We start from the raw sequence: 16,662 nt of genomic DNA on the forward strand, positions 1-16,662 counted from the left end.
AACCATCACAGATTCGTGTGTCCAACTGATGGTAATGGTATAGTGTCTGCCATTGTGAAAGAAATCTGGGGCATTACACTTAGCAATCCATCCAGTTTCCAGTTCCAGAGTTGTCTGGAAGAGGGTTACACAATCTAAGGCAGGTGTCCGTCTGCCATAGAAGGAATGGAAGAACCACAGGTCTGGACAGTTAAGAAAGGAGAAATAATAATTAGCACTAGTTGATGCCCAGGGACCATCAATGCCCAAGATTCCAGGAAAGGAGCCTTTGAGTTTTTGTAAATGGTGTTGAGCAATCCCTTCATCAGACACCTGGATTCCACCTGAATCTGGGAAACCTCACACTCTTACCATCTCTTGTGTAAAGAGATGAAGCTGGTAAAATTGAAGTAAATGAAGTAGGGGCAGGTGGGAAGTTGGGAGTTAGGTGGAATAACAGGAAGGGTAGTGGTGTTTTGAGGGTCAGAGACCAGTGTAGAATACCTCTCATCTTATCCTCCACTCTCTGCTGCTGGGAAGTTACTGGACACTTCACAGATTGGCTTCAGGCAAGTAGGGCTTGATGGCTTGTCAAGCCTGAGACCCCCAGAAAAAACTCTGCCTAGTAGTGAGCCTGGGAGGGAGGTGAGTTGTGAGGGAAAAGGGACCTATTATTTCCTGAGCTCCTACTGTTGTTGAGCATTTTACATGCATTACTTTATTTAATAACTACAAAATCTTAGCAGCTAACTATTCTTGTCTCCGTTTTACAGAAGAGAAAACTGTGGGTTCTAAACAACTTGTGTAATTTAAGATTTATTAAGTAGCAGAACTGACTGTACTGTCTCATTCCAAAGTCTATGGTCCATTTATTTCACAAGGAGAGGAGAGAGGCAAAAATAAAAAAAGAGAGAGAGAGAGAGAGAGAAGACAAGGGACAAGGAGGAGAGAAAATACAGAAAAGAATAAAAGAAGAGGCATCTGGACTAGTGAGCCCCTTCCCCTGAGTATGCGTCAGAAATAGGTCTCAGGATAAATAACAATGAGCAGATCTACTTGCCTTCTGATTCTTCCTGCCTTAAACTAAGTTTTCATCTACATTTGTCTCTTCGTTTCCTTCAGAAAGTCACCTGAATTTTGGTGAATTTCTGTACAAATATGATTGACAAATTAGGCATAATGACTGCAAAAAAAACCACATTAATTTTAGGTCATTTGAGTAAATACACTTATAGTTTCATAATTCCTTATGGGAGAATGGTTGTTTCATAACAACCATAACACTTTTGTCTTGAGTCAAGGGGCATGACATAGGGTGACCTTCAGCATTGTGGACTTGTTCATGGTCAGTTCACACTGTCTAATCTATCTCTGGACTTGGGAGTTTGAGTCCTGGTTCTCACACCCATCACTGGTTAAATAAGTTCATTTAGGAAAGAACATTGAGATCCCATTGTTTGACATATTTACTGAAACATCATTCCCAGATTGATTTTGCCTTTTTAAACTTGAATATATTCTGATTATATTAATTTTTAATTTTAATTTAGTCACATCTGTCCATTTTTTTGAGAACTCTTTTAATGAACTGAAGATTAGAAAATTCTCCTTTATGCATAAACTTTCTAAACATTTATTTCTATTTTAATCAATTTTTGTGCAATTTTTAAACTAAGTCCATAAAATTCATTTTGCAGTATTGTATGAAGTGGGAATCTCATTTATTTCAGCAATAGTTGTCAAATAATCAACTTGTCCCTATTGATTTATGATGCTTCTTTTAGGCTGAAGTACTCTTTTTCAGCTCAAATATCTTGTCTATTATAACGTTATTCTCCAACAATTCTGGTTCATTTTATAGAGGGAGATCTTCTATAGGAATGCCAGAATTTATAAGTGGTTTCCCATTATTTGCCTTTTCCATCTCTCTCTCTCTTTTTCTTTCTCTCTTTCTCTCTCTCTGTTTTTCTTTTTTGTCTGTTCCTCCCCCATCTCAGACACTTCTAGCCAACACTACAAATCTTTGTCTTTCTGCTATCATCTTTGGTCCATTCTCCTGATTTCTGGAATAATTTCTCAAACATTTCCATCAACATTAATTCCATTTTCTACACTGTCAATTGTATTCCTTTTTGATACCAATGCCAATTTTAAACATGTGTATTAAACAAACAAACAAACAAATTTGACATATAGGTTTGGTGGGGCATGGTTGTGGCAAACTTTAAAATTTTTAGCTTATATTTTATCTTAAAATTTTGCCTTTTCATCTCACTTATTCTTTCCTTATATGTCATTTTCTTGTTTCCTGATTCTTCTATCTCATGGAGAATACAAATCCGGTATTTTTTAAAACCTGATCTATTTTCACAGCAACTGTCCAAGATGTGCTTTTCCTCTGAGTCCACCACATCTGTTATGCTGCAGAATTTTCTCATAAGGCACAATATTATGAGAAATTGTAATTCTCATTTACAATGAGAATTGCTGTAATTGTAATATACAGCAAGGCAGCAAAATAGTTGGCAGAGATCCAAATTTCCTCAGCACTTTCTCTGTAGCTTGTGGCCTCTGAAAGTTCTCAGATAAAGACTGCAGAGAACACACTCATATCTAATTTGTCACTAGTCTCTACTTGGCCCATTTAGGTCTAGAGGCACTCTCGAGTAAGAGGTCAGCCCAGGTCTCTGGCCCCAAAGATGCTTAAGAAATTTGAAGTTTTGTACATGACCCCTCTGCCATCCCTCCACCCCTAAACAGAAGCCAAAATTTTAACCTGTTTTCTTTCCACAATCAAAGCCCCATCCCCAAATATCTTTGTGAGGTTATTATCAGCCTGTGAATAGGGAGCCACCTTTAATGAGTACTCCTCACCCATGGGTGGGGTACGTGGACACCCCTAGATGGCCACAGACCCATTTGTATCCTAACAAGAAATCCCCCTTTAAGATAGAGCTGGAGGGAGGGTACCCATCCCTTGGCCCACACTCCATTGCAGGTGATTCCACTAGCCTGAAATGCAACTGAACCAGGCTGCCAACACCTAATTCTCCCAGTAGAGAATGAAAATTAGGCCACAGAGAACATGCGGTGATATGGAATCATTTTTCTGTTTCCCTTTTTAAAATAATTGTACACCCAAAAGACCATTTCTGTGCTCTTCCTATAGATCTCACCATCCCCACCCAGTCTAATATACTGACCATGGGAGGACTCTATCCCATAATGGCCCATCCCACCTTCTCTCGTGGTAGAGATGCTGAGTATGGAGGGCTACTTCCATGGGGATTTAGAAGGCCAGAAACAGTTGAGCAGCAGGGATTAAACATGGAAGGTAGATCTAAGGCTTCTGCTCAGTATGCCACTTACCTGCTCTACTCCACACTCCAGTATAGTGTGGGGCAAATTCAATGTATATAACCATCACCAGGGATCTAGTTAAAATGAAGATTCAAATTCATAGATCTGGGTGAAACATGAGATCTGGGTGTTTCTGAGAAGTCCCCAGCTGATCTTGGTGCTGTTGGTTCATGAAGCATACTCTGAGTTATAAGACTGTGAGTTCCTTCCCAGCAGGAACTATATGATGTGAGCTCAGCTCAGTGCCAAGATTACGATAGACACTTTTTGAGTTTCTTCCGCTGAACTGAAATAGTGTTCTGGATATGAAAGAACACATGGAAAACACAAAATATGTTTTTTATTCTGGCCATGTTGTTATCACACTTACATCTCTTTGTCTTAAAAGCCGACCTTCAGGCACTTTCAGATCTTAATGGCTGTGAGTAATGGATTTAGGGGAGAATTGATGGGTATATGCTAAATTGATTTGATCTCAAGACCAATTTTTCTTTCCAGTATATTGAGTCCTCAGTGACTCTCTGGCCCATGTGGCCCTGGACTGGTGATCACTCTACTTAACATAGGCATGTTCATAAACACATGTGACCAATATGTGTGTTCACACAGATACACACTGACCAGTCACAACCCATCACCAACCTCACAGTCCTACCGACAAAGGGTGCTGTCCATCGTGGCTTTCACACAACACTAGTCCTGGGGAACTTGAATCAGTTTTGATCCAGTAAGGAGACTGAAATCATACTAGTAACTTTAATAGAGAATATTTAATATACAGAATTACGTGCCAGGTATAAAGAAATCAACTAGATATCACAGAGGGAGCAAATGCAAGAAGCGTCTCCTACCCTAGAGTTTGGCATCAGAGGGAAGAGGTTGAAGCTATTCAAGCTTAGAAGCTCCAGAGGGGACCTGGAAGCCGAAACTCAGACCCCCAGCTCTGGTGTCTGAGCACGAAGGAGAGCATCCATGGGCTTGGGCCTGCCTGTCTAAGGAGATGGTGCCTGGTCAGTGCTGGGGTCTCTGGGAGGGATGTAACAAAGTTGGCTCCACAAGTGTTGGTAAAACTACAAACTGACAAGACCTGCTTATAGGAGGAAATCCCTGTGCTCAGGAGGGCAGTGTGGCTGGGATGACACAGGAAAAGGAAGTAGACAAGAAAGTGAAAGGAAACAAACAGGAAAGAGCACACCTGCCTTTCCCTTCTCCAGACCTGTGTCTTCCTCTAGGGTCCCCTACTTGGAGAGCCTAACAAGGAGCAGTTAGAAAAACAGAACCATGGCTTGCAGAGACCCTCCCTCAACAGCACAAAATACAGAAAAGTACAGAAAGGGTTTGGAGACATACCATAACTAGGATCTCAACAACTGAGGCACACATGGAAGATATATAGATACGTAGATTTGGGGAAAGTTGGGTTAAGTAAATGTGAAAAATCAAACTAAAACTATAAACTATCCTATTTATTAAATCATGACACCTTATAGATTTTTACCAGCTGAACAAAGCTTTTATTGCTGTGGAGAAAAAGGGATTGCCATCCAAGAATGCAGAAGCCCACTGGAGGGAAGAAGGGGAATAGGACTTAGAGACATTCTCATTTTCCACCAAAAGAGAAGGGGAGATAAAAATTTTTCAGGTTCTGGGAGGTGGAAGTCTTTTCACGATAGTGAAAGAAGCCAAGATATCAGATACGAGAATTTTGGTTGCTAAAGCTCTAGAAGAAGATCAAAGAGTGACAGACCTCAAGGAGGTTGAGGGGAAGCTATGTTTGGAATTCCTGGAGAGGACCACCTTACCACAGGCCTGGGAAAGGGCACGGGAGTAGCCTTCTGTGTGTTAAGGAAGAAGGACATCCAGAGACAACATCTTGCTCTCTGTCTGCACTCATGTGGCATAGAAGAAACCCAAGATTCACTGTGCTTCTAGGATGCAGGAGGAAGGTGGTCTAGAACTAAGATCCATGGGCTTTCTCTGGATCAGTGTGTATAGAAAAGGAGTTATTGTGGCAGAAAAGGAGTTTCTTGTATTGACCATTCATATGGGGATTTTGAAGGACCAGCAGGAGCCATAGTGAGGCTAGTTATCAACAGACCTCCAGGGAGCTATGATATAAAAATAGGTCATGAATTGCAACAGCCATGAACTTGAGTAGCTGATGCTAGCTGGCTGCCAAGTGTCCAGGCAAAGTAATGGATGTCACCAGAGAGGTGTCATGAATCCAGAGGATAGGTCAAGCAAGAATTCTTTTGCAGAGAGTTGCAAGAACTCTTTGAAGCAGTGGATTCAGCCTCCCTGAGGAGCTAAGGAAATCTTCACCAAAAGAAAAATCAACCCTGGCAAGGAGTTTGAATTTTGAATTTGACTGAATATTTATTAGTTTGTCAAATAACATTCAACTGAAAGTGATTTTTTTTGAATGGGGAAAAATGAGATAACAGATGACAAGATTTGTCACCACCCCCTACATACTCACACAATCTAGGTGTTTATGGAGGATTGGGAATAAGAAGTAAAAAATAAAATTAATCATTTAGAAAGATTTCTCCCTTTTTCTATCCCTGAGCATAGCATGCAAGTTTCAATACCTTTACCACACAATCTGTCAGATGTCTGCATCACCCAACTTTTCCAAACCTTTAATATAATAGTGAGCATGTGACTTTCCAAGAGAGGAAGAACTCTGTTCCCCCAGGAAATGTCCTCAGACAAGTGTACCGTTGACCACCATTTGAAGTCTAGATCATAATGAATGATAATACCCATCACTGGCTGAACACCTACTGTATTCGAATCACTGCGAAGTTTGCTAACAGGAATCATCACTAATCTTCAAAGAGGGGAGGTTGTGTTATACCCATGCTATGGCTGAAGAAAATAAGTCTCAGAGAGGGTAATTAGTAGTCAAGATCACATATCTTTATTTCAGTGAAACTAGAATTTGAGTTCAGATCTGTCTAGTCTCAAACCCACTCTATAAGCCAATAGACCTCCAAAATAACCACAGGTGCCCAAAACCAAACCAAAAACTCTCGGACCATATGCACTCCGTGAATGGTCAGCCAATATTATCTCCGTCCTTAAGACAAATACAAGAAAATAATTTAGAAATATAATAGTACAGAGGTCTAAGAGAAAGCATTTATCACTTCATCCTAGATCATCTGCAGAAAAATAGTTTGCATTCTTATCTACCCAATTTTTCCTTCACAATTGTCAAGTATTATCTCTAGATCTAAATTAATTAAAGTTGGCCAGAGGGGACAAAGACAAGGAAACACATTTCGTGAGAACATATTAGATGCTGTTACCCACTGGTGCTGCTCTCAATCATTGAGGGAGTCGCAGAGAGCACCATCAAGCTGATTTTTATTCCCTGTCTTCCCCAGTAGTTCATATTCCTATTATCTCTAGCATCTCACATTCTTTCAACTCTTCCATTTTAAACTGGCACATCTATACCCATCCAGCTGTCTGCCTCTCTCCATCCCTTCCACGATATTTTAGGGAGCTGAGACAGGATTCCCTGCTTTTAATTTGTTGCCTTCCATTCATTCCCCATGGCACCCTGACTCCTGAGCTCCCCTCTGCATTAAACAGCTCAGGCAAAAGCCATCTATGACTGACTAATAATCAAATGTTCAGTTCCTATCTTATTTGGTTTCTCTGTAGAAGCTGACCCTGGTGCCGACCCCATCATTTCTGAAAACTTCTCTTTCCTTCCTCGATGCCTTTGATGTGATTCTCCCATGCTTCTCATACCTCTGACAGCTCTTTTTTTCTGTTTATCAAGCCTTCTTCCTTTTACTTCTCTAAAATGATTCTCAGTATGTCTCTACCTACTTAAAACTAACCTTATAAATACCAATCTTTCCCCAACTCTTAGCTCCTGAACCAATGAAATCTCTAGTTACCTACTGAACATCTGCATTTGGCTGTCTTCCAGCTGTGCTGACACTAATAACTTTAAAGTCAGTTTCATATTCTACCCCTCAAACCTGGAGTTCATCCTTTGCCCAGTTTTGCGAAAGCAGTCGTAAGAGACAGCTGAAGTCCTCAAACCAGATAATCGGAGTGCTGCTCTGAGCTACTCTTTTTTGGTTATGCCCCCTTTCTGCTCAGACCCAAGGCTAGCAAACCCATCTCAACAGCCTTTGTCCTCCTCCAGGTGAGAATCACCTTTCAACAGCACTGTCCCAATTGCTCACCAAATATGTCTCCACCTCTACTCTTCATCCCTCCTGTATTTCCTACAGTGTACTGACAAGATGACCTTTCTAAAACACTTACTTTCATAAAACTCCTCGATAACTAGGAATCTGATAGCTTCCTGCTACCTCGTTATTATGTTGTAAATTTCCACGGCACAAGGGATTCTTTTTTGCAAATTCACCTTGCAAATTTTGCAAATTCACCTTTCTCCTCTTCCACGCCCTCCTGTCTATATGTATCATAATTCTCCTTGTTGCCTGTAACATGTCGTGAAACTTCAAAACTGCATGTCTTTGCTCATATTGCTTTCTTTCTTTATGATTCAACTCTGTTAAGACCCATTTCAAATGTCACATCCTTTCTGCTGTTCTCCGGGATCCTCAAACAAAATCGATCTTCTCTGTGTAGAGTGTCAGCATAGTGCCCAAACACAAACTGTTGTACATAGTTAGAAAAAGGACTGTTTTTCATTCTTGTATCTCTGTATTGGTTAAACTCCATGACCAACTGTTTTACTCTCAGGTAATAATAATTTCTCTTGTTTCTTTAGTTTGCAAACATAGCCTCAATTCAGAAATTAGAAATGTCAAGTTCCAAAACCGTAATAATCTTCAAAGATATTATCGGCTACTTGTGGTGGAAGAAAGAAGTCACAGTTCTTCTCTTTTTATTAATCTTTTGAGGGAGACCGAAGAAGAAAACTTGACAGGGAAGTTCTTACTAGAACTGGTACTTCCACCAAAAGTCTTAGCAGTCATGGGCCCCCAGCAAACGTGGGCAGTGAGTCCCATGGGTACTGCTCCACAACTTTGGAGGCCCCCACTTTTCCCCAGTGTACTGTCATCAGAGGTCCACTTTCCATCGTGTTACTGGAATTCCACCACCTTTTTACATAGCGTTCTAAGAAGGCCATCAAATAGCTCTGAGCAGGTTCTCTCTTCTGCAAAGTACACATCTAGTTCCCAGAAAAATGTCTATTCCTCTTTGAATTGCCAACAGAGGTGAATTATGTTGCTTCCCAGAAGCACCAGCAACCACCCTTGTTTGTTACTAGGGGAGGGTTTGTTTTTCCTGCCCTTTACACACCCTGACAGGATTCAATCCCCTTTCAGCTTCTCTCACTTTTCAAGCCCTGTGTGAAGTTCCTGTGAAAGTCCCATCTCCAGCTTCGAAGGGAAAGATGCAGCATCTTCACCCCACTATGCCACCCACTCCCACCCCTGGTCGGTACCAAGGAGATCAGGTACCACATCAGTTCTTGCCAAAAATATTTCATCATGAAATCTTAACTTTTTCTCCAGTTTCTCAATTTTTATAGTCTAGATCTGTGTCTGGATTTGCTCTTTAAGATGACCCTGAGTCATGAAATCAATTATCAGCTGTTTATTGTGAAATCCTGCCTTTTAGCATGGTATAATTCACTTTTTAATTAGCATCTTCGGTACTTTGGTTTCTGGTTAAAATTTTTATTTTAATATCCGGTTACATGGAAATCTACACACAGGCTTATAACACAGCTGGGAGCACACAAATGCTTCTTCTAAGTAATCTCAAATCTGGATTAGCTCTACTTCCTGAGATTACCAAGCAATCTAGTGTCAACGAATCAGTTATGGCATGAAGAGTGCTTAGATTTTTGCTCCTGGGCTGTGACAGTTCAAAAAGTCTGGGATTGGCCTCTAGTAAGGAGGAATGAGTTCTTTTTTTTTTTTTTTTTATATTTTATTTATTATTTGACAGAGAGAGCACAAGTAGGCAGAGCAGCAGGCAGAGGAAGAAGAAGGCTCCCAGCTCAGGGAGCCAGATGTGGGGCTTGATCCCAGGACCCCGGGATCATGACCTGAGCCGAAGGCAGCCACTTAACTGACTGAGCTACCCAGGTGCCCCAGGAATCAGTTCTTAATAAACTGATGTACCCAAAAGTATTAACTATGGACTCTGAATTAGCTTAAAACCAAAACAAAATGAGAGAAAACCACAATACTCTCTTTTGGCTGTACCACTGAATTTGATTCAATATTATTATGTTTAGGATTCTTGCATTGAAACTATTTTATAGATGTCCAGCATAATAATACCAACTTGTCCATTAATAAAAGATATGTTAAATGATGTAATTTTATCATGTAGGTACACTTTTTCTTTTTCAAAACTGTCTTAATGTGAGTGATAACTTATAGGGTGACTCTAACAGTAAATAAAAAAGAAAAAAAAAAAAACCACACACATAACAAAGGCATCTAACAAAATACCACAGAGTGAGACAGGAAGAACACAGCCCAAAGACTCAGAGAAGGAGCAACACTCTGGGCACGATAAGGAAATTACCAATAGTGAGTTGAGAATTAAATATCAAGAGCATTTTGGCATCTTCAATAAAAGAGAAGAAGACATGTATCCTCAGTGAAACAAGGTTAGAACATGTTAAGACAATGAGAAATAGAGACAGAAATTCAACTGAATGAGAGGGAATGAAGACTGAGGTTTACAGGGAAGTGGATAATTGGAGAAGGACTTGCAAGGCATCTAAACAAACAACAGAATTAAAATTCATGTTAGAGAGTAAAAAAGAGCAGAACTGAAGTGACCGAACATAACATCAGTAGGACTTGCATATCCAAGGGCAATTTAAAACCACACATTTAACTTGCCTCCCTGATCACCTCACGAGAATGCATCATGAGATATAAAATTGAGAGAAACCTGTATCACCACTTGGAACTAAGGAAACATGGCGCTCAAAGGCAAGACAAAAATTCAAAGACTCTGTGAATCCAGACCTCTGGATAAAACAAAGGGCCACCTGGCTCTTGCAGAGCTCCCTGTGCTTGGGGGTGGATGGAGTTCTCCAGCAAATTCCCATCATCAATTCCAGGTTTCAAGAAGCAGGGCCTGAAGGCAAGTTTCGGTCATTACATACCAAGCACAGTTCAAATATTGCCCTGCAAAGGCCCATGGTAACCAGCACTTGTTGACATGGCATCAAATAAAGGAGAAGAATTTGCTCCAACTGGCTCCTAATCAGGGAAGATTGATCTCCTCACAAAACATGTATTCTAATCCAGGTATCTCTGTACTATCACCACCGGTAGAAACAATAAAAGCAATGACAAGGAATGAGAGATAGAGAGAGGGAAGAGAGAGAGCAGAAAGACAGACAAGGACTTCACCAGAGCATGCACATACATTTACCTCTTTGTCACTCTCTCGTCTACTCGGACCACTCTACTCCACACACAAAAGAAATAGTCAGCTCCCCTCACTCACTTATCCAGCCCTAGAAACCAGAATGATGCTCTGTGTGGTCTCTAACCATGCCCATCTTGACTTCCAATCTCAGACACAGAGTTACCTTTTTTTTTTTTTTTTAAAGATTTTATTTATTTATTTGACAGACAGAGATCAGAGATCAGAGATCACAAGTAGGCAGAGAGGCAGGCAGAGAGAGAGGAAGCAGGCTCCCTGCTGAGCAGAGAGCCTGATGCAGGGCTCCATCCCAGGACTCCATGACCTGACCTGAAGGCAGAGGCTTTAACACACCCAGCCACCCAGGCACCCCACAGAGATACCTTTTGAATGAGAATGAACAGAAAACTAAACAACACATGATTTCTAAAGAAATTAAGAAATGACATGAAAGGTTGTTTTCTAAAACAAAGCATTTTAAGGGCAAAAAAAAAAAAAAAAAAACCCTTCAAGAAATATCTTGCTTCCTATATTTATCAAGACCTGAGTTCAAAATAAATGTGTGAAAGGAAAAGAAATGAACCATCAGTAAATACTGTGTTCAGAAGAAAATTGAGATGATCTGAAAGCATAAAGTCAATGAAGGTCAGAAATATCAGGTTAGAAACTGTGGAAAACGAATAATCACTTAAAAATCTAGTTTGTAAAATATCAAATAGAGCTCAGGCAGAAATGGTAAAAAGATGAATATAAGTTCAAGAAGAGAATCTACACCTGGGTGGCTCAGTCTGTTAAGCATCTCAGGTAATGATCCCAGGGTTCTGGGATCAAACTCCACGTTGGGCTCCCTGCTCAGTGCAGAATCTGCTTTTCCTTCTCCTCCCCTCTTGTGCTCTCTCTCGCTATCTCTGTCTCTGTCTTTCTCTCTCTCTCAAATAAATAAATAAAATCTTAAAAAAAAAGAGAGAGAATCTATGAAGACAGTATTTCTGTGGAAAGACACACACATATAAGAAGACTACTACAGAACACATGAATAAGCAATAAATAAAGAAAAAAATTCTACGAGTTGAGGATTGAAGCATAACATTGAAAATATTATTAAAGAGGTCTACCCAGATTGGTGACGGTGAACTTTCTGAACCTAAAAAAATTAAAGGAAAAGAATAAATCTGAGTTCTCATTTAAATGACTCACTATGCATAAATATTTTCCTCTTCCTTCTCTCAGAACTTTATGAAAATGACAAAATTATTCTGAGATGGGAGAAAATGGTAATGATACAATATGAAGATGAATGCCTTCAAAATCAAAGAAATATAGAGTATTTTTAGAAGATATTTTGCTAATGGAATTATACTGATACCTAAACTTAATGTAGCTGAGGATCCTTGAAATCTATCAAATAGAGGAAGGAATCTCTGAAAAATTGAGTTTTCAAAAAAAAAAAAAAAGTCCCTCAAAAACAAGAGCACAGAGATCAAGACCGTGGAGCTGGAACAGTGTGAGCGACCTTCCTGTGTAATTTTAAGATTACAAAGTATTTGCGGCCATCCCCTGCTCTCAGTTCTGCTGTCCAAGTGGATAAAGCCTGCAGGACCACTTTTTATAGACTGTGGGAATTCTGCAAAGGGGCCTATAAGATGGTGACTCTGGGCTCTTGGGGTGGGGGACAGGCCTCTTACATTGTCCAGATAGTCTTCTTCTGCACCTCTAAGTAAAGCGAGTCTGCTTTTAAGTTCCCATCCAGTAAGCGCAGTTGGTTTCAGCATTCATTACTGTGGCAGTAATAACTGTCACACATGCTCAGGAAACTCCCATGAACAATGATCACAGCTGAATCTATAAGCTCATTAATACATGGAAATGAAGAAGAAAATAAAAATCAGACTTTGGAGGAAAAAAAGCAATTTAAAAAACTCAATACCATGAAAGGAAGAAATCAAATAAATTAGGGTAACTAATATCAACAGGATCAGAGTGTTACAGCATTGAGCATGGAAAGGTTTTAACTATTTTATATTCATATTTTCATAGAGATGAAAGGATGCTCAGAAAAATAGAAAGTAATTATTTCTTTAAAAATATGATTAGGGACGCCTGGGTGGCTCAGTTGGTTGGCTCAGGTCATGATCCTGGAGTCCTGGGATCGAGTCCCACATCCGGCTCCCAGCTCCACGGGGAGTCTGCTTCTCTCTCTGACCTTCTCCTCGCTCGTGCTCTCTCTCACTGCCTCTCTCTCTCTCTCAAATAAATGAATAAAATCTTAAAAAAATATGATTACTAAGATTAAAAATTACAACAACAATACAAATATTGGATAGCAGAATTGTCAGGGATAAAGATTATTTTGGTGATTGGGAAGATAAAACTGAAAAATTATTCCAAGGGACAGTTTAAAAAGTCAAATCAATAAGAATTAAAAGACACAAAGCAGAAGACATGGTGGTTATATTTATAATAACCAATATCCTTTTAAGATTCCTACTGACATCCAACTTTTTATCTAAAATCCTGGAGTCTAGGGGCACCTGTGTGGCTCAGTGGGTTAAAGCCTCTGCCTTTGGCTCAGGTCATGATCTCAGGGTCGTGGGATCAAGCCCCGCATTGGGTTCTCTGCTCAGCCGGAGCCTGCTTCCCCCTTTCTCTCTGCCTGCTTCTCTGCCTACTTGTGATCTGTCTGTCAAATAAATGAATTAAATCTTAAAAAAATAAAATAAAATAAAATAAAATAAAATCCTGGAGTCTAGAAAATAGCAAACAAGAATAAAGAAGTTTGAATGAAAAAAGTCTTATTCTTATCACGGGGGGGGTGGACATTTTAGACATCAATGAAAAGAAACTACATATTGCTTACACTTACTTTTTTGTCAAATGTATTCACAAATATATGAACTGAGAAATGAATCTTTATATGTAGAGGATATATAATGACAAAAGTAACTAACTTTAAATAGTTACAGATAATGAAGCTTTGGAACTTAAGTGAGTGTTCTCTTTCTGAAAAACAAGGGTCCAGGAGGAAAAGAAAAATTCAAAACATACTAGAATTCTTGCGTTGTTACAGGAGCCTAGGGATAGGCTATAGTTAGCAACCTACTTTTGACATCGGTGGGAAATTCAAGTTTAAAAGCATTTGCTTCAAAGTCAATGTAACAACTAGTAGAACAGATATGTGGAGCCCAGTCCACAAAAACAATAGCAAAAAAATCAACCCGATAAAACTCAGGTGGAGGAACAAGAATCCATTGTAACTTAATGAAACAAAACCTGATAAAGAAGAAACATATCCTGCATCCAGAAATATTGTTGATTGTATTTGATGAAAGTACACTGGAAATATCAGATAAAAATGCAATAAAATTTCTTTTATTTGCTTAGCTGAATTCTCAAAGACATTAGAGAAATATTCATAGCCTAACATCTAAGAGGAAAACTATAACGGGACTTGTAAGCTACAGCTGAAGACCCGGCTGTTGTTCTAAGGGCATATTTCAGTAATAACAAACCCAGGTTTGACCCTTAACCTCAGGAGAAAATGTCTTTGGTGCATATAGGCCAGGGTTAGACTGAATCTAACATATGAATCCCTCAGAGGGTTAACAACTTCAAAGAGTTACCTGTTTTGAAAGACAAATAATAAGAAACTTTGACTGCCTGGATCATGATGCTGGGTAAATAAAACAGTCTCTTCCAAAAAGTCATAATTGCCAGTATCTTGCCCAGACACAGGTAAGGGGTTAAAATTTACTTGAATGTTCCAGAAAGTACAAATTCTGGATATGAACTTAAAATGATTCTAGGTCCTTGAAATCCTTTTCAGGAGAAAAAGGAAGTCAGCTTTCTCAACCTAGTCAGAAATAAATACTTGGTAAAAATGAGCTACCATATAGAAAGTCACTGTGAGCTGAAGTGAGCCCAAACAATAATCAAGAGAATTAAATCTTCAAGGAGTTCAGACAGAGGAATTATTAGATACAGAACATAAAACCTTTACTTAAATGATTTAAGGAAATAAAAGAGAATCTAAAATATGCAAAAGAAGATTCTACTTATGAAGAACAAGAGTATTTGAAAAGTAAGCCCCAAATTGCACTTCGGGAAATTAAAACTTATATTCCCTTAAATAAAAATTCAGTGAAGAGATTAAAAAGCAAAATAGATAACTGGATAGAGAAATAGTCAAGTTAGAGAGCAATCTCAAGAAATTACCCAGGAGGCAGCACAGAAATGAAACGAATGAAAGACAGGTTGAGAGACAATGGTGGATAGACTGGTAAGGACCAACTATATGCAACTGGGGTCTAGAAAAAAAGACTATAGAGAGTGAAGCAAAAGAACAATATTATTAGGAGTTAATTCTAGAATCAATCAAATACCTTGCTTTTCAGATCTTAGAACTGAAACAAATCCTAATCAGGAAAAATAAAAAGAAAATGATAGCTGAGTGTTAGCTCCTGTAACAAACCCTAAAATTTTTAATGACTCAAACCTGATAAAAGTTTATTTCTTGCTCATATAAAATCCAAAATGGGAATGGCAATTGTTAAGCGCCATTTATCATTTCTGCTCATATTCTTTTAGCTAGGAAATACACAACAATTTTCCAAAGAAGGATGGGAAAGGGAGTGTAGCTTTGCAGCCAGGAAAAGTAAGAAAAGGACAGTGATGAATGCATAGCTCTTTATCTGATACATCTTACCTTTCTCATCATGAAATATTCATTTTATCCTTCCCCTGTGCACAGAGATAACCCAAATGCCTATCCAGTCCTTGAATCTGGTTCAATGTTGAGTATTTCCAGATGATTCTCATTCCTCCCACCAGGTTTGTTTGTAGCTCCCTATAGGCCAGTGATCTATGAATAAAAATAATATGTTATCTGCCCTCTCTTATACACAAAGGTGGAGAAGGCTCAGAGTATCCATAATAAACACTTTCATTGTGAAAAGGTGAGTCACTTGTTCATAGGACTAACAAAATCTGACTGCACAGGCTTTGTGAAAACCACCTCCTTGTCTATGGGCGAAGTTCCTTAGAGTGATTTTCATTCTTCTCTCTGGCCATGTGTGAAATGGGTGAAGGCACACAGGTTTGAGGAGATATTAGGAGTTATTATAAAGTTATGTAGTAACCAAACTGGACTACTAATACTTCACTCCTAAGGGTGCCAAGGTTTTGATGGTGGCACTTGATGATGGAACAAGTGTTTTTGTGTTATTTAAGGTGCTTCGGAGCAGCAGAAAGAATTCTAATTTATTTGTAACATAAAAGGTACAAAAATGCATAGAAATAGATGAATAAATAGGTCATTGAAACAGAGCAAGAGAGTCTAAGTATGTATGTCAATTAAACACATGCAGAAAGGGCTTTTTTCAAATCAGTGAGAAAGGAATAGATTATTCAATTATTCAGTAAATGGCACTGGAACAACTCATGATTCATTTGGGAACAAGATATAAATACTTCACACCATTCACAGAAAATTCTAGGTAAATGACTTTCCTTTTTTAATGCTATAAAATACACGATAAAATGCATCAGAGAATATTATCATATTCTTATATAGGGTAAGATCTTTCTTAATCAATATAAAAAAATCCCAGCAACTACAAAGTAAATGATTGGCCAATTTGATTATAAACCCTTTTAATAATTTTTTTTCTTTTATTTTACAGATGATTTAATAAGCAAAACCAGCAGGCAAGGAAGCCTGGAAAATATAGTCCTCTGAAATACAGAGCAGGGGGAATAAGAGGAAGGGATTTGATAACAAACAGACAAATAGAGTGGGCAGAGCTCATTCTAGACTGAAGAATGGAGTTCATTAAATGAGCAGGTCAATTCACACAAAAGGCAACTCTTACTGACATTCCACCAAAGGGAAAAGCTAACCGGGCCACTGGATCTGTATCAATGTTA

Source organism: Lontra canadensis, unplaced genomic scaffold (genome assembly GCF_010015895.1).
Source record: "Lontra canadensis isolate GAN:19392208 unplaced genomic scaffold, GSC_riverotter_1.0 scaffold3, whole genome shotgun sequence".
Taxonomy (NCBI): Eukaryota; Metazoa; Chordata; class Mammalia; order Carnivora; family Mustelidae; genus Lontra; species Lontra canadensis.